Source organism: Lactuca serriola, chromosome 1, assembly GCF_051521515.1.
Source record: "Lactuca serriola cultivar US96UC23 chromosome 1, Lser_US96UC23_V15, whole genome shotgun sequence".
NCBI lineage: Eukaryota > Viridiplantae > Streptophyta > Magnoliopsida > Asterales > Asteraceae > Lactuca > Lactuca serriola.
Genome location: NC_136408.1, coordinates 203,084,919 through 203,101,452, shown reverse-complemented (window position 1 = coordinate 203,101,452; position 16,534 = coordinate 203,084,919). Strand labels below are relative to the sequence as shown.

The 16,534-nt window shown below is 47.6% G+C and overlaps 47 non-coding genes across 47 annotated transcripts; all 47 read left to right on the top strand.

Moving 5' to 3' along the window:
* The first annotated feature begins 120 nt into the window (after window positions 1–120).
* Window positions 121–239, top strand: LOC145080572 (5S ribosomal RNA). Its single transcript, XR_013695174.1, has one exon. It is a non-coding gene; the product is annotated as a 5S ribosomal RNA (ribosomal RNA).
* Window positions 240–471: 232 nt separating this feature from the next.
* LOC145085455 (5S ribosomal RNA) lies at window positions 472–590 on the top strand. Its single transcript, XR_013699853.1, has one exon. It is a non-coding gene; the product is annotated as a 5S ribosomal RNA (ribosomal RNA).
* A 232-nt stretch (window positions 591–822) lies between these two features.
* Window positions 823–941, top strand: LOC145085559 (5S ribosomal RNA). The gene has a single exon (XR_013699956.1). It is a non-coding gene; the product is annotated as a 5S ribosomal RNA (ribosomal RNA).
* Window positions 942–1,173: 232 nt separating this feature from the next.
* On the top strand, window positions 1,174–1,292 carry LOC145080571 (5S ribosomal RNA). The gene has a single exon (XR_013695173.1). It is a non-coding gene; the product is annotated as a 5S ribosomal RNA (ribosomal RNA).
* Window positions 1,293–1,524: 232 nt separating this feature from the next.
* Window positions 1,525–1,643, top strand: LOC145085135 (5S ribosomal RNA). The gene has a single exon (XR_013699548.1). It is a non-coding gene; the product is annotated as a 5S ribosomal RNA (ribosomal RNA).
* A 232-nt stretch (window positions 1,644–1,875) lies between these two features.
* Window positions 1,876–1,994, top strand: LOC145080569 (5S ribosomal RNA). Its single transcript, XR_013695171.1, has one exon. It is a non-coding gene; the product is annotated as a 5S ribosomal RNA (ribosomal RNA).
* A 232-nt stretch (window positions 1,995–2,226) lies between these two features.
* Window positions 2,227–2,345, top strand: LOC145085558 (5S ribosomal RNA). Its single transcript, XR_013699955.1, has one exon. It is a non-coding gene; the product is annotated as a 5S ribosomal RNA (ribosomal RNA).
* A 232-nt stretch (window positions 2,346–2,577) lies between these two features.
* LOC145080568 (5S ribosomal RNA) lies at window positions 2,578–2,696 on the top strand. Its single transcript, XR_013695170.1, has one exon. It is a non-coding gene; the product is annotated as a 5S ribosomal RNA (ribosomal RNA).
* A 232-nt stretch (window positions 2,697–2,928) lies between these two features.
* Window positions 2,929–3,047, top strand: LOC145082904 (5S ribosomal RNA). The gene has a single exon (XR_013697402.1). It is a non-coding gene; the product is annotated as a 5S ribosomal RNA (ribosomal RNA).
* A 232-nt stretch (window positions 3,048–3,279) lies between these two features.
* Window positions 3,280–3,398, top strand: LOC145083195 (5S ribosomal RNA). The gene has a single exon (XR_013697678.1). It is a non-coding gene; the product is annotated as a 5S ribosomal RNA (ribosomal RNA).
* Window positions 3,399–3,630: 232 nt separating this feature from the next.
* Window positions 3,631–3,749, top strand: LOC145085557 (5S ribosomal RNA). The gene has a single exon (XR_013699954.1). It is a non-coding gene; the product is annotated as a 5S ribosomal RNA (ribosomal RNA).
* Window positions 3,750–3,981: 232 nt separating this feature from the next.
* On the top strand, window positions 3,982–4,100 carry LOC145085134 (5S ribosomal RNA). The gene has a single exon (XR_013699547.1). It is a non-coding gene; the product is annotated as a 5S ribosomal RNA (ribosomal RNA).
* Window positions 4,101–4,332: 232 nt separating this feature from the next.
* Window positions 4,333–4,451, top strand: LOC145083888 (5S ribosomal RNA). Its single transcript, XR_013698350.1, has one exon. It is a non-coding gene; the product is annotated as a 5S ribosomal RNA (ribosomal RNA).
* A 232-nt stretch (window positions 4,452–4,683) lies between these two features.
* On the top strand, window positions 4,684–4,802 carry LOC145085556 (5S ribosomal RNA). The gene has a single exon (XR_013699953.1). It is a non-coding gene; the product is annotated as a 5S ribosomal RNA (ribosomal RNA).
* A 232-nt stretch (window positions 4,803–5,034) lies between these two features.
* LOC145080567 (5S ribosomal RNA) lies at window positions 5,035–5,153 on the top strand. Its single transcript, XR_013695169.1, has one exon. It is a non-coding gene; the product is annotated as a 5S ribosomal RNA (ribosomal RNA).
* A 232-nt stretch (window positions 5,154–5,385) lies between these two features.
* Window positions 5,386–5,504, top strand: LOC145085555 (5S ribosomal RNA). Its single transcript, XR_013699952.1, has one exon. It is a non-coding gene; the product is annotated as a 5S ribosomal RNA (ribosomal RNA).
* A 232-nt stretch (window positions 5,505–5,736) lies between these two features.
* On the top strand, window positions 5,737–5,855 carry LOC145080566 (5S ribosomal RNA). The gene has a single exon (XR_013695168.1). It is a non-coding gene; the product is annotated as a 5S ribosomal RNA (ribosomal RNA).
* A 232-nt stretch (window positions 5,856–6,087) lies between these two features.
* On the top strand, window positions 6,088–6,206 carry LOC145082903 (5S ribosomal RNA). Its single transcript, XR_013697401.1, has one exon. It is a non-coding gene; the product is annotated as a 5S ribosomal RNA (ribosomal RNA).
* A 232-nt stretch (window positions 6,207–6,438) lies between these two features.
* Window positions 6,439–6,557, top strand: LOC145083194 (5S ribosomal RNA). The gene has a single exon (XR_013697677.1). It is a non-coding gene; the product is annotated as a 5S ribosomal RNA (ribosomal RNA).
* A 232-nt stretch (window positions 6,558–6,789) lies between these two features.
* Window positions 6,790–6,908, top strand: LOC145085554 (5S ribosomal RNA). Its single transcript, XR_013699951.1, has one exon. It is a non-coding gene; the product is annotated as a 5S ribosomal RNA (ribosomal RNA).
* Window positions 6,909–7,141: 233 nt separating this feature from the next.
* Window positions 7,142–7,260, top strand: LOC145085133 (5S ribosomal RNA). The gene has a single exon (XR_013699546.1). It is a non-coding gene; the product is annotated as a 5S ribosomal RNA (ribosomal RNA).
* A 232-nt stretch (window positions 7,261–7,492) lies between these two features.
* On the top strand, window positions 7,493–7,611 carry LOC145083887 (5S ribosomal RNA). Its single transcript, XR_013698349.1, has one exon. It is a non-coding gene; the product is annotated as a 5S ribosomal RNA (ribosomal RNA).
* A 232-nt stretch (window positions 7,612–7,843) lies between these two features.
* On the top strand, window positions 7,844–7,962 carry LOC145085553 (5S ribosomal RNA). The gene has a single exon (XR_013699950.1). It is a non-coding gene; the product is annotated as a 5S ribosomal RNA (ribosomal RNA).
* A 232-nt stretch (window positions 7,963–8,194) lies between these two features.
* LOC145080565 (5S ribosomal RNA) lies at window positions 8,195–8,313 on the top strand. The gene has a single exon (XR_013695167.1). It is a non-coding gene; the product is annotated as a 5S ribosomal RNA (ribosomal RNA).
* A 232-nt stretch (window positions 8,314–8,545) lies between these two features.
* Window positions 8,546–8,664, top strand: LOC145082902 (5S ribosomal RNA). Its single transcript, XR_013697400.1, has one exon. It is a non-coding gene; the product is annotated as a 5S ribosomal RNA (ribosomal RNA).
* A 232-nt stretch (window positions 8,665–8,896) lies between these two features.
* Window positions 8,897–9,015, top strand: LOC145083191 (5S ribosomal RNA). Its single transcript, XR_013697675.1, has one exon. It is a non-coding gene; the product is annotated as a 5S ribosomal RNA (ribosomal RNA).
* A 232-nt stretch (window positions 9,016–9,247) lies between these two features.
* LOC145085552 (5S ribosomal RNA) lies at window positions 9,248–9,366 on the top strand. Its single transcript, XR_013699949.1, has one exon. It is a non-coding gene; the product is annotated as a 5S ribosomal RNA (ribosomal RNA).
* Window positions 9,367–9,599: 233 nt separating this feature from the next.
* LOC145085132 (5S ribosomal RNA) lies at window positions 9,600–9,718 on the top strand. Its single transcript, XR_013699545.1, has one exon. It is a non-coding gene; the product is annotated as a 5S ribosomal RNA (ribosomal RNA).
* Window positions 9,719–9,950: 232 nt separating this feature from the next.
* On the top strand, window positions 9,951–10,069 carry LOC145083886 (5S ribosomal RNA). Its single transcript, XR_013698348.1, has one exon. It is a non-coding gene; the product is annotated as a 5S ribosomal RNA (ribosomal RNA).
* A 232-nt stretch (window positions 10,070–10,301) lies between these two features.
* On the top strand, window positions 10,302–10,420 carry LOC145085550 (5S ribosomal RNA). Its single transcript, XR_013699948.1, has one exon. It is a non-coding gene; the product is annotated as a 5S ribosomal RNA (ribosomal RNA).
* A 232-nt stretch (window positions 10,421–10,652) lies between these two features.
* On the top strand, window positions 10,653–10,771 carry LOC145080556 (5S ribosomal RNA). Its single transcript, XR_013695165.1, has one exon. It is a non-coding gene; the product is annotated as a 5S ribosomal RNA (ribosomal RNA).
* Window positions 10,772–11,003: 232 nt separating this feature from the next.
* On the top strand, window positions 11,004–11,122 carry LOC145082901 (5S ribosomal RNA). The gene has a single exon (XR_013697399.1). It is a non-coding gene; the product is annotated as a 5S ribosomal RNA (ribosomal RNA).
* A 232-nt stretch (window positions 11,123–11,354) lies between these two features.
* On the top strand, window positions 11,355–11,473 carry LOC145080545 (5S ribosomal RNA). Its single transcript, XR_013695164.1, has one exon. It is a non-coding gene; the product is annotated as a 5S ribosomal RNA (ribosomal RNA).
* A 232-nt stretch (window positions 11,474–11,705) lies between these two features.
* LOC145085548 (5S ribosomal RNA) lies at window positions 11,706–11,824 on the top strand. The gene has a single exon (XR_013699946.1). It is a non-coding gene; the product is annotated as a 5S ribosomal RNA (ribosomal RNA).
* Window positions 11,825–12,056: 232 nt separating this feature from the next.
* Window positions 12,057–12,175, top strand: LOC145082334 (5S ribosomal RNA). The gene has a single exon (XR_013696857.1). It is a non-coding gene; the product is annotated as a 5S ribosomal RNA (ribosomal RNA).
* Window positions 12,176–12,407: 232 nt separating this feature from the next.
* LOC145082900 (5S ribosomal RNA) lies at window positions 12,408–12,526 on the top strand. The gene has a single exon (XR_013697398.1). It is a non-coding gene; the product is annotated as a 5S ribosomal RNA (ribosomal RNA).
* A 232-nt stretch (window positions 12,527–12,758) lies between these two features.
* Window positions 12,759–12,877, top strand: LOC145080533 (5S ribosomal RNA). Its single transcript, XR_013695163.1, has one exon. It is a non-coding gene; the product is annotated as a 5S ribosomal RNA (ribosomal RNA).
* A 232-nt stretch (window positions 12,878–13,109) lies between these two features.
* LOC145080521 (5S ribosomal RNA) lies at window positions 13,110–13,228 on the top strand. The gene has a single exon (XR_013695162.1). It is a non-coding gene; the product is annotated as a 5S ribosomal RNA (ribosomal RNA).
* A 232-nt stretch (window positions 13,229–13,460) lies between these two features.
* On the top strand, window positions 13,461–13,579 carry LOC145085547 (5S ribosomal RNA). The gene has a single exon (XR_013699945.1). It is a non-coding gene; the product is annotated as a 5S ribosomal RNA (ribosomal RNA).
* Window positions 13,580–13,811: 232 nt separating this feature from the next.
* On the top strand, window positions 13,812–13,930 carry LOC145084470 (5S ribosomal RNA). Its single transcript, XR_013698911.1, has one exon. It is a non-coding gene; the product is annotated as a 5S ribosomal RNA (ribosomal RNA).
* A 232-nt stretch (window positions 13,931–14,162) lies between these two features.
* On the top strand, window positions 14,163–14,281 carry LOC145082899 (5S ribosomal RNA). The gene has a single exon (XR_013697397.1). It is a non-coding gene; the product is annotated as a 5S ribosomal RNA (ribosomal RNA).
* A 232-nt stretch (window positions 14,282–14,513) lies between these two features.
* On the top strand, window positions 14,514–14,632 carry LOC145080507 (5S ribosomal RNA). The gene has a single exon (XR_013695160.1). It is a non-coding gene; the product is annotated as a 5S ribosomal RNA (ribosomal RNA).
* Window positions 14,633–14,865: 233 nt separating this feature from the next.
* Window positions 14,866–14,984, top strand: LOC145085546 (5S ribosomal RNA). Its single transcript, XR_013699944.1, has one exon. It is a non-coding gene; the product is annotated as a 5S ribosomal RNA (ribosomal RNA).
* A 233-nt stretch (window positions 14,985–15,217) lies between these two features.
* On the top strand, window positions 15,218–15,336 carry LOC145080496 (5S ribosomal RNA). Its single transcript, XR_013695159.1, has one exon. It is a non-coding gene; the product is annotated as a 5S ribosomal RNA (ribosomal RNA).
* A 231-nt stretch (window positions 15,337–15,567) lies between these two features.
* Window positions 15,568–15,686, top strand: LOC145082898 (5S ribosomal RNA). The gene has a single exon (XR_013697396.1). It is a non-coding gene; the product is annotated as a 5S ribosomal RNA (ribosomal RNA).
* Window positions 15,687–15,918: 232 nt separating this feature from the next.
* Window positions 15,919–16,037, top strand: LOC145080484 (5S ribosomal RNA). The gene has a single exon (XR_013695158.1). It is a non-coding gene; the product is annotated as a 5S ribosomal RNA (ribosomal RNA).
* Window positions 16,038–16,269: 232 nt separating this feature from the next.
* On the top strand, window positions 16,270–16,388 carry LOC145085545 (5S ribosomal RNA). The gene has a single exon (XR_013699943.1). It is a non-coding gene; the product is annotated as a 5S ribosomal RNA (ribosomal RNA).
* Window positions 16,389–16,534: the final 146 nt, after the last annotated feature.

Sequence of the window (16,534 nt, the reverse complement as noted above, 5' to 3'; positions counted from 1 at the left end):
TGCTTTTCGTATTTTTGGAACGGAGCCGATCGGTCACGTGGGTCCCACGCCCCGCGTACCAAAACAAAGGAGGTTCTGCGTCTTGTAACACATAAAAACATTAAACATGGATAGTATTTCGGGTGCGATCATACCAGCACTAATGCACCGGATCCCATCAGAACTCCGCAGTTAAGCGTGCTTGGGCGAGAGTAGTACTAGGATGGGTGACCCCCTGGGAAGTCCTCGTGTTGCACCCCCCTTTTTCGTTGTCCGTTTGCGTTTTTTTAGATTTTACGTGCGGTTTTTTTTGCTTTTTTTCCTTTCTTTCTTGCTATTTCTATGCTGGGGTGCCCTCCGGTTCATGGTTGATGCTTTTCGTATTTTTGGAACGGAGCCGATCGGTCACGTGGGTCCCACGCCCCGCGTACCAAAACAAAGGAGGTTCTGCGTCTTGTAACACATAAAAACAATAAACATGGATAGTATTTCGGGTGCGATCATACCAGCACTAATGCACCGCATCCCATCAGAACTCTGCAGTTAAGCGTGCTTGGGCGAGAGTAGTACTAGGATGGGTGACCCCCTGGGAAGTCCTCGTGTTGCACCCTCCTTTTTCGTTGTCCGTTTGCGTTTTTTTAGATTTTACGTGCGGTTTTTTTTGCTTTTTTTCCTTTCTTTCTTGCTATTTCTATGCTGGGGTGCCCTCCGGTTCATGGTTGATGCTTTTCGTATTTTTGGAACGGAGCCGATCGGTCACGTGGGTCCCACGCCCCGCGTACCAAAACAAAGGAGGTTCTGCGTCTTGGAACACATAAAAACAATAAACATGGATAGTATTTCGGGTGCGATCATACATGCACTAATGCACCGGATCCCATCAGAACTCCGCAGTTAAGCGTGCTTGGGCGAAAGTAGTACTAGGATGGGTGACCCCCTGGGAAGTCCTCGTGTTGCACCCTCCTTTTTCGTTGTCCGTTTGCGTTTTTTTAGATTTTACGTGCGGTTTTTTTTGCTTTTTTTCCTTTCTTTCTTGCTATTTCTATGCTCGGGTGCCCTCCGGTTCATGGTTGATGCTTTTCGTATTTTTGGAACGGAGCCGATCGGTCACGTGGGTCCCACGCCCCGCGTACCAAAACAAAGGAGGTTCTGCGTCTTGTAACACATAAAAACATTAAACATGGATAGTATTTCGGGTGCGATCATACCAGCACTAATGCACCGGATCCCATCAGAACTCCGCAGTTAAGCGTGCTTGGGCGAGAGTAGTACTAGGATGGGTGACCCCCTGGGAAGTCCTCGTGTTGCACCCCCCTTTTTCGTTGTCCGTTTGCGTTTTTTTAGATTTTACGTGCGGTTTTTTTTGCTTTTTTTCCTTTCTTTCTTGCTATTTCTATGCTGGGGTGCCCTCCGGTTCATGGTTGATGCTTTTCGTATTTTTGGAACGGAGCCGATCGGTCACGTGGGTCCCACGCCCCGCGTACCAAAACAAAGGAGGTTCTGCGTCTTGTAACACATAAAAACAATAAACATGGATAGTATTTCGGGTGCGATCATACCAGCACTAATGCACCGCATCCCATCAGAACTCCGCAGTTAAGCGTGCTTGGGCGAGAGTAGTACTAGGATGGGTGACCCCCTGGGAAGTCCTCGTGTTGCACCCTCCTTTTTCGTTGTCCGTTTGCGTTTTTTTAGATTTTACGTGCGGTTTTTTTTGCTTTTTTTCCTTTCTTTCTTGCTATTTCTATGCTCGGGTGCCCTCCGGTTCATGGTTGATGCTTTTCGTATTTTTGGAACGGAGCCGATCGGTCACGTGGGTCCCACGCCCCGCGTACCAAAACAAAGGAGGTTCTGCGTCTTGTAACACATAAAAACAATAAACATGGATAGTATTTCGGGTGCGATCATACCAGCACTAATGCACCGGATCCCATCAGAACTCCGCAGTTAAGCGTGCTTGGGCGAGAGTAGTACTAGGATGGGTGACCCCCTGGGAAGTCCTCGTGTTGCACCCCCCTTTTTCGTTGTCCGTTTGCGTTTTTTTAGATTTTACGTGCGGTTTTTTTTGCTTTTTTTCCTTTCTTTCTTGCTATTTCTATGCTCGGGTGCCCTCCGGTTCATGGTTGATGCTTTTCGTATTTTTGGAACGGAGCCGATCGGTCACGTGGGTCCCACGCCCCGCGTACCAAAACAAAGGAGGTTCTGCGTCTTGTAACACATAAAAACAATAAACATGGATAGTATTTCGGGTGCGATCATACATGCACTAATGCACCGGATCCCATCAGAACTCCGCAGTTAAGCGTGCTTGGGCGAAAGTAGTACTAGGATGGGTGACCCCCTGGGAAGTCCTCGTGTTGCACCCTCCTTTTTCGTTGTCCGTTTGCGTTTTTTTAGATTTTACGTGCGGTTTTTTTTGCTTTTTTTCCTTTCTTTCTTGCTATTTCTATGCTCGGGTGCCCTCCGGTTCATGGTTGATGCTTTTCGTATTTTTGGAACGGAGCCGATCGGTCACGTGGGTCCCACGCCCCGCGTACCAAAACAAAGGAGGTTCTGCGTCTTGTAACACATAAAAACATTAAACATGGATAGTATTTCGGGTGCGATCATACCAGCACTAATGCACCGGATCCCATCAGAACTCCGCAGTTAAGCGTGCTTGGGCGAGAGTAGTACTAGGATGGGTGACCCCCTGGGAAGTCCTCGTGTTGCACCCCCCTTTTTCGTTGTCCGTTTGCGTTTTTTTAGATTTTACGTGCGGTTTTTTTTGCTTTTTTTCCTTTCTTTCTTGCTATTTCTATGCTGGGGTGCCCTCCGGTTCATGGTTGATGCTTTTCGTATTTTTGGAACGGAGCCGATCGGTCACGTGGGTCCCACGCCCCGCGTACCAAAACAAAGGAGGTTCTGCGTCTTGTAACACATAAAAACAATAAACATGGATAGTATTTCGGGTGCGATCATACCAGCACTAATGCACCGGATCCCATCAGAACTCCGCAGTTAAGCGTGCTTGGGCGAGAGTAGTACTAGGATGGGTGACCCCCTGGGAAGTCCTCGTGTTGCACCCTCCTTTTTCGTTGTCCGTTTGCGTTTTTTTAGATTTTACGTGCGGTTTTTTTTGCTTTTTTTCCTTTCTTTCTTGCTATTTCTATGCTGGGGTGCCCTCCGGTTCATGGTTGATGCTTTTCGTATTTTTGGAACGGAGCCGATCGGTCACGTGGGTCCCACGCCCCGCGTACCAAAACAAAGGAGGTTCTGCGTCTTGTAACACATAAAAACAATAAACATGGATAGTATTTCGGGTGTGATCATACCAGCACTAATGCACCGGATCCCATCAGAACTCCGCAGTTAAGCGTGCTTGGGCGAGAGTAGTACTAGGATGGGTGACCCCCTGGGAAGTCCTCGTGTTGCACCCCGCTTTTTCGTTGTCCGTTTGCGTTTTTTTAGATTTTACGTGCGGTTTTTTTTGCTTTTTTTCCTTTCTTTCTTGCTATTTCTATGCTGGGGTGCCCTCCGGTTCATGGTTGATGCTTTTCGTATTTTTGGAACGGAGCCGATCGGTCACGTGGGTCCCACGCCCCGCGTACCAAAACAAAGGAGGTTCTACGTCTTGTAACACATAAAAACAATAAACATGGATAGTATTTCGGGTGCGATCATACATGCACTAATGCACCGGATCCCATCAGAACTCCGCAGTTAAGCGTGCTTGGGCGAAAGTAGTACTAGGATGGGTGACCCCCTGGGAAGTCCTCGTGTTGCACCCTCCTTTTTCGTTGTCCGTTTGCGTTTTTTTAGATTTTACGTGCGTTTTTTTTTTCTTTTTTTCCTTTCTTTCTTGCTATTTCTATGCTGGGGTGCCCTCCGGTTCATGGTTGATGCTTTTCGTATTTTTGGAACGGAGCCGATCGGTCACGTGGGTCCCACGCCCCGCGTACCAAAACAAAGGAGGTTCTGCGTCTTGTAACACATAAAAACAATAAACATGGATAGTATTTCGGGTGCGATCATACCAGCACTAATGCACCGCATCCCATCAGAACTCCGCAGTTAAGCGTGCTTGGGCGAGAGTAGTACTAGGATGGGTGACCCCCTGGGAAGTCCTCGTGTTGCACCCTCCTTTTTCGTTGTCCGTTTGCGTTTTTTTAGATTTTACGTGCGGTTTTTTTTGCTTTTTTTCCTTTCTTTCTTGCTATTTCTATGCTCGGGTGCCCTCCGGTTCATGGTTGATGCTTTTCGTATTTTTGGAACGGAGCCGATCGGTCACGTGGGTCCCACGCCCCGCGTACCAAAACAAAGGAGGTTCTGCGTCTTGTAACACATAAAAACAATAAACATGGATAGTATTTCGGGTGCGATCATACCAGCACTAATGCATCGGATCCCATCAGAACTCCGCAGTTAAGCGTGCTTGGGCGAGAGTAGTACTAGGATGGGTGACCCCCTGGGAAGTCCTCGTGTTGCACCCCTCTTTTTCGTTGTCCGTTTGCGTTTTTTTAGATTTTACGTGCGGTTTTTTTTGCTTTTTTTCCTTTCTTTCTTGCTATTTCTATGCTCGGGTGCCCTCCGGTTCATGGTTGATGCTTTTCGTATTTTTGGAACGGAGCCGATCGGTCACGTGGGTCCCACGCCCCGCGTACCAAAACAAAGGAGGTTCTGCGTCTTGTAACACATAAAAACAATAAACATGGATAGTATTTCGGGTGCGATCATACATGCACTAATGCACCGGATCCCATCAGAACTCCGCAGTTAAGCGTGCTTGGGCGAAAGTAGTACTAGGATGGGTGACCCCCTGGGAAGTCCTCGTGTTGCACCCTCCTTTTTCGTTGTCCGTTTGCGTTTTTTTAGATTTTACGTGCGGTTTTTTTTGCTTTTTTTCCTTTCTTTCTTGCTATTTCTATGCTCGGGTGCCCTCCGGTTCATGGTTGATGCTTTTCGTATTTTTGGAACGGAGCCGATCGGTCACGTGGGTCCCACGCCCCGCGTACCAAAACAAAGGAGGTTCTGCGTCTTGTAACACATAAAAACAATAAACATGGATAGTATTTCGGGTGCGATCATACCAGCACTAATGCACCGGATCCCATCAGAACTCCGCAGTTAAGCGTGCTTGGGCGAGAGTAGTACTAGGATGGGTGACCCCCTGGGAAGTCCTCGTGTTGCACCCCCCTTTTTCGTTGTCCGTTTGCGTTTTTTTAGATTTTACGTGCGGTTTTTTTTGCTTTTTTTCCTTTCTTTCTTGCTATTTCTATGCTCGGGTGCCCTCCGGTTCATGGTTGATGCTTTTCGTATTTTTGGAACGGAGCCGATCGGTCACGTGGGTCCCACGCCCCGCGTACCAAAACAAAGGAGGTTCTGCGTCTTGTAACACATAAAAACAATAAACATGGATAGTATTTCGGGTGCGATCATACATGCACTAATGCACCGGATCCCATCAGAACTCCGCAGTTAAGCGTGCTTGGGCGAAAGTAGTACTAGGATGGGTGACCCCCTGGGAAGTCCTCGTGTTGCACCCTCCTTTTTCGTTGTCCGTTTGCGTTTTTTTAGATTTTACGTGCGGTTTTTTTTGCTTTTTTTCCTTTCTTTCTTGCTATTTCTATGCTCGGGTGCCCTCCGGTTCATGGTTGATGCTTTTCGTATTTTTGGAACGGAGCCGATCGGTCACGTGGGTCCCACGCCCCGCGTACCAAAACAAAGGAGGTTCTGCGTCTTGTAACACATAAAAACATTAAACATGGATAGTATTTCGGGTGCGATCATACCAGCACTAATGCACCGGATCCCATCAGAACTCCGCAGTTAAGCGTGCTTGGGCGAGAGTAGTACTAGGATGGGTGACCCCCTGGGAAGTCCTCGTGTTGCACCCCCCTTTTTCGTTGTCCGTTTGCGTTTTTTTAGATTTTACGTGCGGTTTTTTTTGCTTTTTTTCCTTTCTTTCTTGCTATTTCTATGCTGGGGTGCCCTCCGGTTCATGGTTGATGCTTTTCGTATTTTTGGAACGGAGCCGATCGGTCACGTGGGTCCCACGCCCCGCGTACCAAAACAAAGGAGGTTCTGCGTCTTGTAACACATAAAAACAATAAACATGGATAGTATTTCGGGTGCGATCATACCAGCACTAATGCACCGGATCCCATCAGAACTCCGCAGTTAAGCGTGCTTGGGCGAGAGTAGTACTAGGATGGGTGACCCCCTGGGAAGTCCTCGTGTTGCACCCTCCTTTTTCGTTGTCCGTTTGCGTTTTTTTAGATTTTACGTGCGGTTTTTTTTGCTTTTTTTCCTTTCTTTCTTGCTATTTCTATGCTGGGGTGCCCTCCGGTTCATGGTTGATGCTTTTCGTATTTTTGGAACGGAGCCGATCGGTCACGTGGGTCCCACGCCCCGCGTACCAAAACAAAGGAGGTTCTGCGTCTTGTAACACATAAAAACAATAAACATGGATAGTATTTCGGGTGTGATCATACCAGCACTAATGCACCGGATCCCATCAGAACTCCGCAGTTAAGCGTGCTTGGGCGAGAGTAGTACTAGGATGGGTGACCCCCTGGGAAGTCCTCGTGTTGCACCCCGCTTTTTCGTTGTCCGTTTGCGTTTTTTTAGATTTTACGTGCGGTTTTTTTTGCTTTTTTTCCTTTCTTTCTTGCTATTTCTATGCTGGGGTGCCCTCCGGTTCATGGTTGATGCTTTTCGTATTTTTGGAACGGAGCCGATCGGTCACGTGGGTCCCACGCCCCGCGTACCAAAACAAAGGAGGTTCTACGTCTTGTAACACATAAAAACAATAAACATGGATAGTATTTCGGGTGCGATCATACATGCACTAATGCACCGGATCCCATCAGAACTCCGCAGTTAAGCGTGCTTGGGCGAAAGTAGTACTAGGATGGGTGACCCCCTGGGAAGTCCTCGTGTTGCACCCTCCTTTTTCGTTGTCCGTTTGCGTTTTTTTAGATTTTACGTGCGTTTTTTTTTTTCTTTTTTTCCTTTCTTTCTTGCTATTTCTATGCTGGGGTGCCCTCCGGTTCATGGTTGATGCTTTTCGTATTTTTGGAACGGAGCCGATCGGTCACGTGGGTCCCACGCCCCGCGTACCAAAACAAAGGAGGTTCTGCGTCTTGTAACACATAAAAACAATAAACATGGATAGTATTTCGGGTGCGATCATACCAGCACTAATGCACCGCATCCCATCAGAACTCCGCAGTTAAGCGTGCTTGGGCGAGAGTAGTACTAGGATGGGTGACCCCCTGGGAAGTCCTCGTGTTGCACCCTCCTTTTTCGTTGTCCGTTTGCGTTTTTTTAGATTTTACGTGCGGTTTTTTTTGCTTTTTTTCCTTTCTTTCTTGCTATTTCTATGCTCGGGTGCCCTCCGGTTCATGGTTGATGCTTTTCGTATTTTTGGAACGGAGCCGATCGGTCACGTGGGTCCCACGCCCCGCGTACCAAAACAAAGGAGGTTCTGCGTCTTGTAACACATAAAAACAATAAACATGGATAGTATTTCGGGTGCGATCATACCAGCACTAATGCATCGGATCCCATCAGAACTCCGCAGTTAAGCGTGCTTGGGCGAGAGTAGTACTAGGATGGGTGACCCCCTGGGAAGTCCTCGTGTTGCACCCCTCTTTTTCGTTGTCCGTTTGCGTTTTTTTAGATTTTACGTGCGGTTTTTTTTGCTTTTTTTCCTTTCTTTCTTGCTATTTCTATGCTCGGGTGCCCTCCGGTTCATGGTTGATGCTTTTCGTATTTTTGGAACGGAGCCGATCGGTCACGTGGGTCCCACGCCCCGCGTACCAAAACAAAGGAGGTTCTGCGTCTTGTAACACATAAAAACAATAAACATGGATAGTATTTCGGGTGCGATCATACATGCACTAATGCACCGGATCCCATCAGAACTCCGCAGTTAAGCGTGCTTGGGCGAAAGTAGTACTAGGATGGGTGACCCCCTGGGAAGTCCTCGTGTTGCACCCTCCTTTTTCGTTGTCCGTTTGCGTTTTTTTAGATTTTACGTGCGGTTTTTTTTGCTTTTTTTCCTTTCTTTCTTGCTATTTCTATGCTCGGGTGCCCTCCGGTTCATGGTTGATGCTTTTCGTATTTTTGGAACGGAGCCGATCGGTCACGTGGGTCCCACGCCCCGCGTACCAAAACAAAGGAGGTTCTGCGTCTTGTAACACATAAAAACATTAAACATGGATAGTATTTCGGGTGCGATCATACCAGCACTAATGCACCGGATCCCATCAGAACTCCGCAGTTAAGCGTGCTTGGGCGAGAGTAGTACTAGGATGGGTGACCCCCTGGGAAGTCCTCGTGTTGCACCCCCCTTTTTCGTTGTCCGTTTGCGTTTTTTTAGATTTTACGTGCGGTTTTTTTTGCTTTTTTTCCTTTCTTTCTTGCTATTTCTATGCTGGGGTGCCCTCCGGTTCATGGTTGATGCTTTTCGTATTTTTGGAACGGAGCCGATCGGTCACGTGGGTCCCACGCCCCGCGTACCAAAACAAAGGAGGTTCTGCGTCTTGTAACACATAAAAACAATAAACATGGATAGTATTTCGGGTGCGATCATACCAGCACTAATGCACCGGATCCCATCAGAACTCCGCAGTTAAGCGTGCTTGGGCGAGAGTAGTACTAGGATGGGTGACCCCCTGGGAAGTCCTCGTGTTGCACCCTCCTTTTTCGTTGTCCGTTTGCGTTTTTTTAGATTTTACGTGCGGTTTTTTTTGCTTTTTTTCCTTTCTTTCTTGCTATTTCTATGCTGGGGTGCCCTCCGGTTCATGGTTGATGCTTTTCGTATTTTTGGAACGGAGCCGATCGGTCACGTGGGTCCCACGCCCCGCGTACCAAAACAAAGGAGGTTCTGCGTCTTGTAACACATAAAAACAATAAACATGGATAGTATTTCGGGTGTGATCATACCAGCACTAATGCACCGGATCCCATCAGAACTCCGCAGTTAAGCGTGCTTGGGCGAGAGTAGTACTAGGATGGGTGACCCCCTGGGAAGTCCTCGTGTTGCACCCCGCTTTTTCGTTGTCCGTTTGCGTTTTTTTAGATTTTACGTGCGGTTTTTTTTGCTTTTTTTCCTTTCTTTCTTGCTATTTCTATGCTGGGGTGCCCTCCGGTTCATGGTTGATGCTTTTCGTATTTTTGGAACGGAGCCGATCGGTCACGTGGGTCCCACGCCCCGCGTACCAAAACAAAGGAGGTTCTACGTCTTGTAACACATAAAAACAATAAACATGGATAGTATTTCGGGTGCGATCATACATGCACTAATGCACCGGATCCCATCAGAACTCCGCAGTTAAGCGTGCTTGGGCGAAAGTAGTACTAGGATGGGTGACCCCCTGGGAAGTCCTCGTGTTGCACCCTCCTTTTTCGTTGTCCGTTTGCGTTTTTTTAGATTTTACGTGCGTTTTTTTTTTTCTTTTTTTCCTTTCTTTCTTGCTATTTCTATGCTGGGGTGCCCTCCGGTTCATGGTTGATGCTTTTCGTATTTTTGGAACGGAGCCGATCGGTCACGTGGGTCCCACGCCCCGCGTACCAAAACAAAGGAGGTTCTGCGTCTTGTAACACATAAAAACAATAAACATGGATAGTATTTCGGGTGCGATCATACCAGCACTAATGCACCGCATCCCATCAGAACTCCGCAGTTAAGCGTGCTTGGGCGAGAGTAGTACTAGGATGGGTGACCCCCTGGGAAGTCCTCGTGTTGCACCCTCCTTTTTCGTTGTCCGTTTGCGTTTTTTTAGATTTTACGTGCGGTTTTTTTTGCTTTTTTTCCTTTCTTTCTTGCTATTTCTATGCTCGGGTGCCCTCCGGTTCATGGTTGATGCTTTTCGTATTTTTGGAACGGAGCCGATCGGTCACGTGGGTCCCACGCCCCGCGTACCAAAACAAAGGAGGTTCTGCGTCTTGTAACACATAAAAACAATAAACATGGATAGTATTTCGGGTGCGATCATACCAGCACTAATGCATCGGATCCCATCAGAACTCCGCAGTTAAGCGTGCTTGGGCGAGAGTAGTACTAGGATGGGTGACCCCCTGGGAAGTCCTCGTGTTGCACCCCTCTTTTTCGTTGTCCGTTTGCGTTTTTTTAGATTTTACGTGCGGTTTTTTTTGCTTTTTTTCCTTTCTTTCTTGCTATTTCTATGCTCGGGTGCCCTCCGGTTCATGGTTGATGCTTTTCGTATTTTTGGAACGGAGCCGATCGGTCACGTGGGTCCCACGCCCCGCGTACCAAAACAAAGGAGGTTCTGCGTCTTGTAACACATAAAAACAATAAACATGGATAGTATTTCGGGTGCGATCATACATGCACTAATGCACCGGATCCCATCAGAACTCCGCAGTTAAGCGTGCTTGGGCGAAAGTAGTACTAGGATGGGTGACCCCCTGGGAAGTCCTCGTGTTGCACCCTCCTTTTTCGTTGTCCGTTTGCGTTTTTTTAGATTTTACGTGCGGTTTTTTTTGCTTTTTTTCCTTTCTTTCTTGCTATTTCTATGCTCGGGTGCCCTCCGGTTCATGGTTGATGCTTTTCGTATTTTTGGAACGGAGCCGATCGGTCACGTGGGTCCCACGCCCCGCGTACCAAAACAAAGGAGGTTCTGCGTCTTGTAACACATAAAAACATTAAACATGGATAGTATTTCGGGTGCGATCATACCAGCACTAATGCACCGGATCCCATCAGAACTCCGCAGTTAAGCGTGCTTGGGCGAGAGTAGTACTAGGATGGGTGACCCCCTGGGAAGTCCTCGTGTTGCACCCCCCTTTTTCGTTGTCCGTTTGCGTTTTTTTAGATTTTACGTGCGGTTTTTTTTGCTTTTTTTCCTTTCTTTCTTGCTATTTCTATGCTGGGGTGCCCTCCGGTTCATGGTTGATGCTTTTCGTATTTTTGGAACGGAGCCGATCGGTCACGTGGGTCCGACGCCCCGCGTACCAAAACAAAGGAGGTTCTGCGTCTTGTAACACATAAAAACAATAAACATGGATAGTATTTCGGGTGCGATCATACCAGCACTAATGCACCGGATCCCATCAGAACTCCGCAGTTAAGCGTGCTTGGGCGAGAGTAGTACTAGGATGGGTGACCCCCTGGGAAGTCCTCGTGTTGCACCCTCCTTTTTCGTTGTCCGTTTGCGTTTTTTTAGATTTTACGTGCGGTTTTTTTTGCTTTTTTTCCTTTCTTTCTTGCTATTTCTATGCTCGGGTGCCCTCCGGTTCATGGTTGATGCTTTTCGTATTTTTGGAACGGAGCCGATCGGTCACGTGGGTCCCACGCCCCGCGTACCAAAACAAAGGAGGTTCTGCGTCTTGTAACACATAAAAACAATAAACATGGATAGTATTTTGGGTGCGATCATACCAGCACTAATGCACCGGATCCCATCAGAACTCCGCAGTTAAGCGTGCTTGGGCGAGAGTAGTACTAGGATGGGTGACCCCCTGGGAAGTCCTCGTGTTGCACCCCGCTTTTTCGTTGTCCGTTTGCGTTTTTTTAGATTTTACGTGCGGTTTTTTTTGCTTTTTTTCCTTTCTTTCTTGCTATTTCTATGCTCGGGTGCCCTCCGGTTCATGGTTGATGCTTTTCGTATTTTTGGAACGGAGCCGATCGGTCACGTGGGTCCCACGCCCCGCGTACCAAAACAAAGGAGGTTCTGCGTCTTGTAACACATAAAAACAATAAACATGGATAGTATTTCGGGTGCGATCATACATGCACTAATGCACCGGATCCCATCAGAACTCCGCAGTTAAGCGTGCTTGGGCGAAAGTAGTACTAGGATGGGTGACCCCCTGGGAAGTCCTCGTGTTGCACCCTCCTTTTTCGTTGTCCGTTTGCGTTTTTTTAGATTTTACGTGCGGTTTTTTTTGCTTTTTTTCCTTTCTTTCTTGCTATTTCTATGCTCGGGTGCCCTCCGGTTCATGGTTGATGCTTTTCGTATTTTTGGAACGGAGCCGATCGGTCACGTGGGTCCCACGCCCCGCGTACCAAAACAAAGGAGGTTCTGCGTCTTGTAACACATAAAAACATTAAACATGGATAGTATTTCGGGTGCGATCATACCAGCACTAATGCACCGGATCCCATCAGAACTCCGCAGTTAAGCGTGCTTGGGCGAGAGTAGTACTAGGATGGGTGACCCCCTGGGAAGTCCTCGTATTGCACCCCCCTTTTTCGTTGTCCGTTTGCGTTTTTTTAGATTTTACGTGCGGTTTTTTTTGCTTTTTTTCCTTTCTTTCTTGCTATTTCTATGCTGGGGTGCCCTCCGGTTCATGGTTGATGCTTTTCGTATTTTTGGAACGGAGCCGATCGGTCACGTGGGTCCCACGCCCCGCGTACCAAAACAAAGGAGGTTCTGCGTCTTGTAACAAATAAAAACAATAAACATGGATAATATTTCGGGTGCGATCATACCAGCACTAATGCACCGGATCCCATCAGAACTCCGCAGTTAAGCGTGCTTGGGCGAGAGTAGTACTAGGATGGGTGACCCCCTGGGAAGTCCTCGTGTTGCACCCTCCTTTTTCGTTGTCCGTTTGCGTTTTTTTAGATTTTACGTGCGGTTTTTTTTGCTTTTTTTCCTTTCTTTCTTGCTATTTCTATGCTCGGGTGCCCTCCGGTTCATGGTTGATGCTTTTCGTATTTTTGGAACGGAGCCGATCGGTCACGTGCGTCCCACGCCCCGCGTACCAAAACAAAGGAGGTTCTGCGTCTTGTAACACATAAAAACATTAAACATGGATAGTATTTCGGGTGCGATCATACCAGCACTAATGCACCGGATCCCATCAGAACTCCGCAGTTAAGCGTGCTTGGGCGAGAGTAGTACTAGGATGGGTGACCCCCTGGGAAGTCCTCGTGTTGCACCCCCCTTTTTCGTTGTCCGTTTGCGTTTTTTTAGATTTTACGTGCGGTTTTTTTTGCTTTTTTTCCTTTCTTTCTTGCTATTTCTATGCTCGGGTGCCCTCCGGTTCATGGTTGATGCTTTTCGTATTTTTGGAACGGAGCCGATCGGTCACGTGGGTCCCACGCCCCGCGTACCAAAACAAAGGAGGTTCTGCGTCTTGTAACACATAAAAACAATAAACATGGATAGTATTTCGGGTGCGATCATACCAGCACTAATGCACCGGATCCCATCAGAACTCCGCAGTTAAGCGTGCTTGGGCGAGAGTAGTACTAGGATGGGTGACCCCCTGGGAAGTCCTCGTGTTGCACCCCGCTTTTTCGTTGTCCGTTTGCGTTTTTTTAGATTTTACGTGCGGTTTTTTTTGCTTTTTTTCCTTTCTTTCTTGCTATTTCTATGCTCGGGTGCCCTCCGGTTCATGGTTGATGCTTTTCGTATTTTTGGAACGGAGCCGATCGGTCACGTGGGTCCCACGCCCCGCGTACCAAAACAAAGGAGGTTCTGCGTCTTGTAACACATAAAAACAATAAACATGGATAGTATTTCGGGTGCGATCATACATGCACTAATGCACCGGATCCCATCAGAACTCCGCAGTTAAGCGTGCTTGGGCGAAAGTAGTACTAGGATGGGTGACCCCCTGGGAAGTCCTCGTGTTGCACCCTCCTTTTTCGTTGTCCGTTTGCGTTTTTTTAGATTTTACGTGCGGTTTTTTTTGCTTTTTTTCCTTTCTTTCTTGCTATTTCTATGCTCGGGTGCCCTCCGGTTCATGGTTGATGCTTTTCGTATTTTTGGAACGGAGCCGATCGGTCACGTGGGTCCCACGCCCCGCGTACCAAAACAAAGGAGGTTCTGCGTCTTGTAACACATAAAAACATTAAACATGGATAGTATTTCGGGTGCGATCATACCAGCACTAATGCACCGGATCCTATCAGAACTCCGCAGTTAAGCGTGCTTGGGCGAGAGTAGTACTAGGATGGGTGACCCCCTGGGAAGTCCTCGTGTTGCACCCCCCTTTTTCGTTGTCCGTTTGCGTTTTTTTAGATTTTACGTGCGGTTTTTTTTGCTTTTTTTCCTTTCTTTCTTGCTATTTCTATGCTGGGGTGCCCTCCGGTTCATGGTTGATGCTTTTCGTATTTTTGGAACGGAGCCGATCGGTCACGTGGGTCCCACGCCCCGCGTACCAAAACAAAGGAGGTTCTGCGTCTTGTAACACATAAAAACAATAAACATGGATAGTATTTCGGGTGCGATCATACCAGCACTAATGCACCGGATCCCATCAGAACTCCGCAGTTAAGCGTGCTTGGGCGAGAGTAGTACTAGGATGGGTGACCCCCTGGGAAGTCCTCGTGTTGCACCCTCCTTTTTCGTTGTCCGTTTGCGTTTTTTTAGATTTTACGTGCGGTTTTTTTTGCTTTTTTTCCTTTCTTTCTTGCTATTTCTATGCTCGGGTGCCCTCCGGTTCATGGTTGATGCTTTTCGTATTTTTGGAACGGAGCCGATCGGTCACGTGGGTCCCACGCCCCGCGTACCAAAACAAAGGAGGTTCTGCGTCTTGTAACACATAAAAACATTAAACATGGATAGTATTTCGGGTGCGATCATACCAGCACTAATGCACCGGATCCCATCAGAACTCCGCAGTTAAGCGTGCTTGGGCGAGAGTAGTACTAGGATGGGTGACCCCCTGGGAAGTCCTCGTGTTGCACCCCCCTTTTTCGTTGTCCGTTTGCGTTTTTTTAGATTTTACGTGCGGTTTTTTTTTCTTTTTTTCCTTTTCTTTCTTGCTATTTCTATGCTGGGGTGCCCTCCGGTTCATGGTTGATGCTTTTCGTATTTTTGGAACGGAGCCGATCGGTCACGTGGGTCCCACGCCCCGCGTACCAAAACAAAGGAGGTTCTGCGTCTTGTAACACATAAAAACAATAAACATGGATAGTATTTCGGGTGCGATCATACATGCACTAATGCACCGGATCCCATCAGAACTCCGCAGTTAAGCGTGCTTGGGCGAAAGTAGTACTAGGATGGGTGACCCCCTGGGAAGTCCTCGTGTTGCACCCTCCTTTTTCGTTGTCCGTTTGCGTTTTTTTAGATTTTACGTGCGGTTTTTTTTTTCTTTTTTTCCTTTCTTTCTTGCTATTTCTATGCTCGGGTGCCCTCCGGTTCATGGTTGATGCTTTTCGTATTTTTGGAACGGAGCCGATCGGTCACGTGGGTCCCACGCCCCGCGTACCAAAACAAAGGAGGTTCTACGTCTTGTAACACATAAAAACATTAAACATGGATAGTATTTCGGGTGCGATCATACCAGCACTAATGCACCGGATCCCATCAGAACTCCGCAGTTAAGCGTGCTTGGGCGAGAGTAGTACTAGGATGGGTGACCCCCTGGGAAGTCCTCGTGTTGCACCCCCTTTTTCGTTGTCCGTTTGCGTTTTTTTAGATTTTACGTGCGGTTTTTTTTGCTTTTTTTCCTTTCTTTCTTGCTATTTCTATGCTGGGGTGCCCTCCGGTTCATGGTTGATGCTTTTCGTATTTTTGGAACGGAGCCGATCGGTCACGTGGGTCCCACGCCCCGCGTACCAAAACAAAGGAGGTTCTGCGTCTTGTAACACATAAAAACAATAAACATGGATAATATTTCGGGTGCGATCATACCAGCACTAATGCACCGGATCCCATCAGAACTCCGCAGTTAAGCGTGCTTGGGCGAGAGTAGTACTAGGATGGGTGACCCCCTGGGAAGTCCTCGTGTTGCACCCTCCTTTTTCGTTGTCCGTTTGCGTTTTTTTAGATTTTACGTGCGGTTTTTTTTGCTTTTTTTCCTTTCTTTCTTGCTATTTCTATGCTCGGGTGCCCTCCGGTTCATGGTTGATGCTTTTCGTATTTTTGGAACGGAGCCGATCGGTCACGTGGGTCCCACGCCCCGCGTACCAAAACAAAGGAGGTTCTGCGTCTTGTAACACATAAAAACATTAAACATGGATAGTATTTCGGGTGCGATCATACCAGCACTAATGCACCGGATCCCATCAGAACTCCGCAGTTAAGCGTGCTTGGGCGAGAGTAGTACTAGGATGGGTGACCCCCTGGGAAGTCCTCGTGTTGCACCCCCCTTTTTCGTTGTCCGTTTGCGTTTTTTTAGATTTTACGTGCGGTTTTTTTTGCTTTTTTTCTTTTCTTTCTTGCTATTTCTATGCTGGGGTGCCCTCCGGTTCATGGTTGATGCTTTTCGTATTTTTGGAACGGAGCCGATCGGTCACGTGGGTCCCACGCCCCGCGTACCAAAACAAAGGAGGTTCTGCGTCTTGTAACACATAAAAACAATAAACATGGATAGTATTTCGGGTGCGATCATACATGCACTAATGCACCGGATCCCATCAGAACTCCGCAGTTAAGCGTGCTTGGGCGAAAGTAGTACTAGGATGGGTGACCCCCTGGGAAGTCCTCGTGTTGCACCCTCCTTTTTCGTTGTCCGTTTGCGTTTTTTTAGATTTTACGTGCGGTTTTTTTTTCTTTTTTTTCCTTTCTTTCTTGCTATTTCTATGCTCGGGTGCCCTCCGGTTCATGGTTGATGCTTTTCGTATTTTTGGAACGGAGCCGATCGG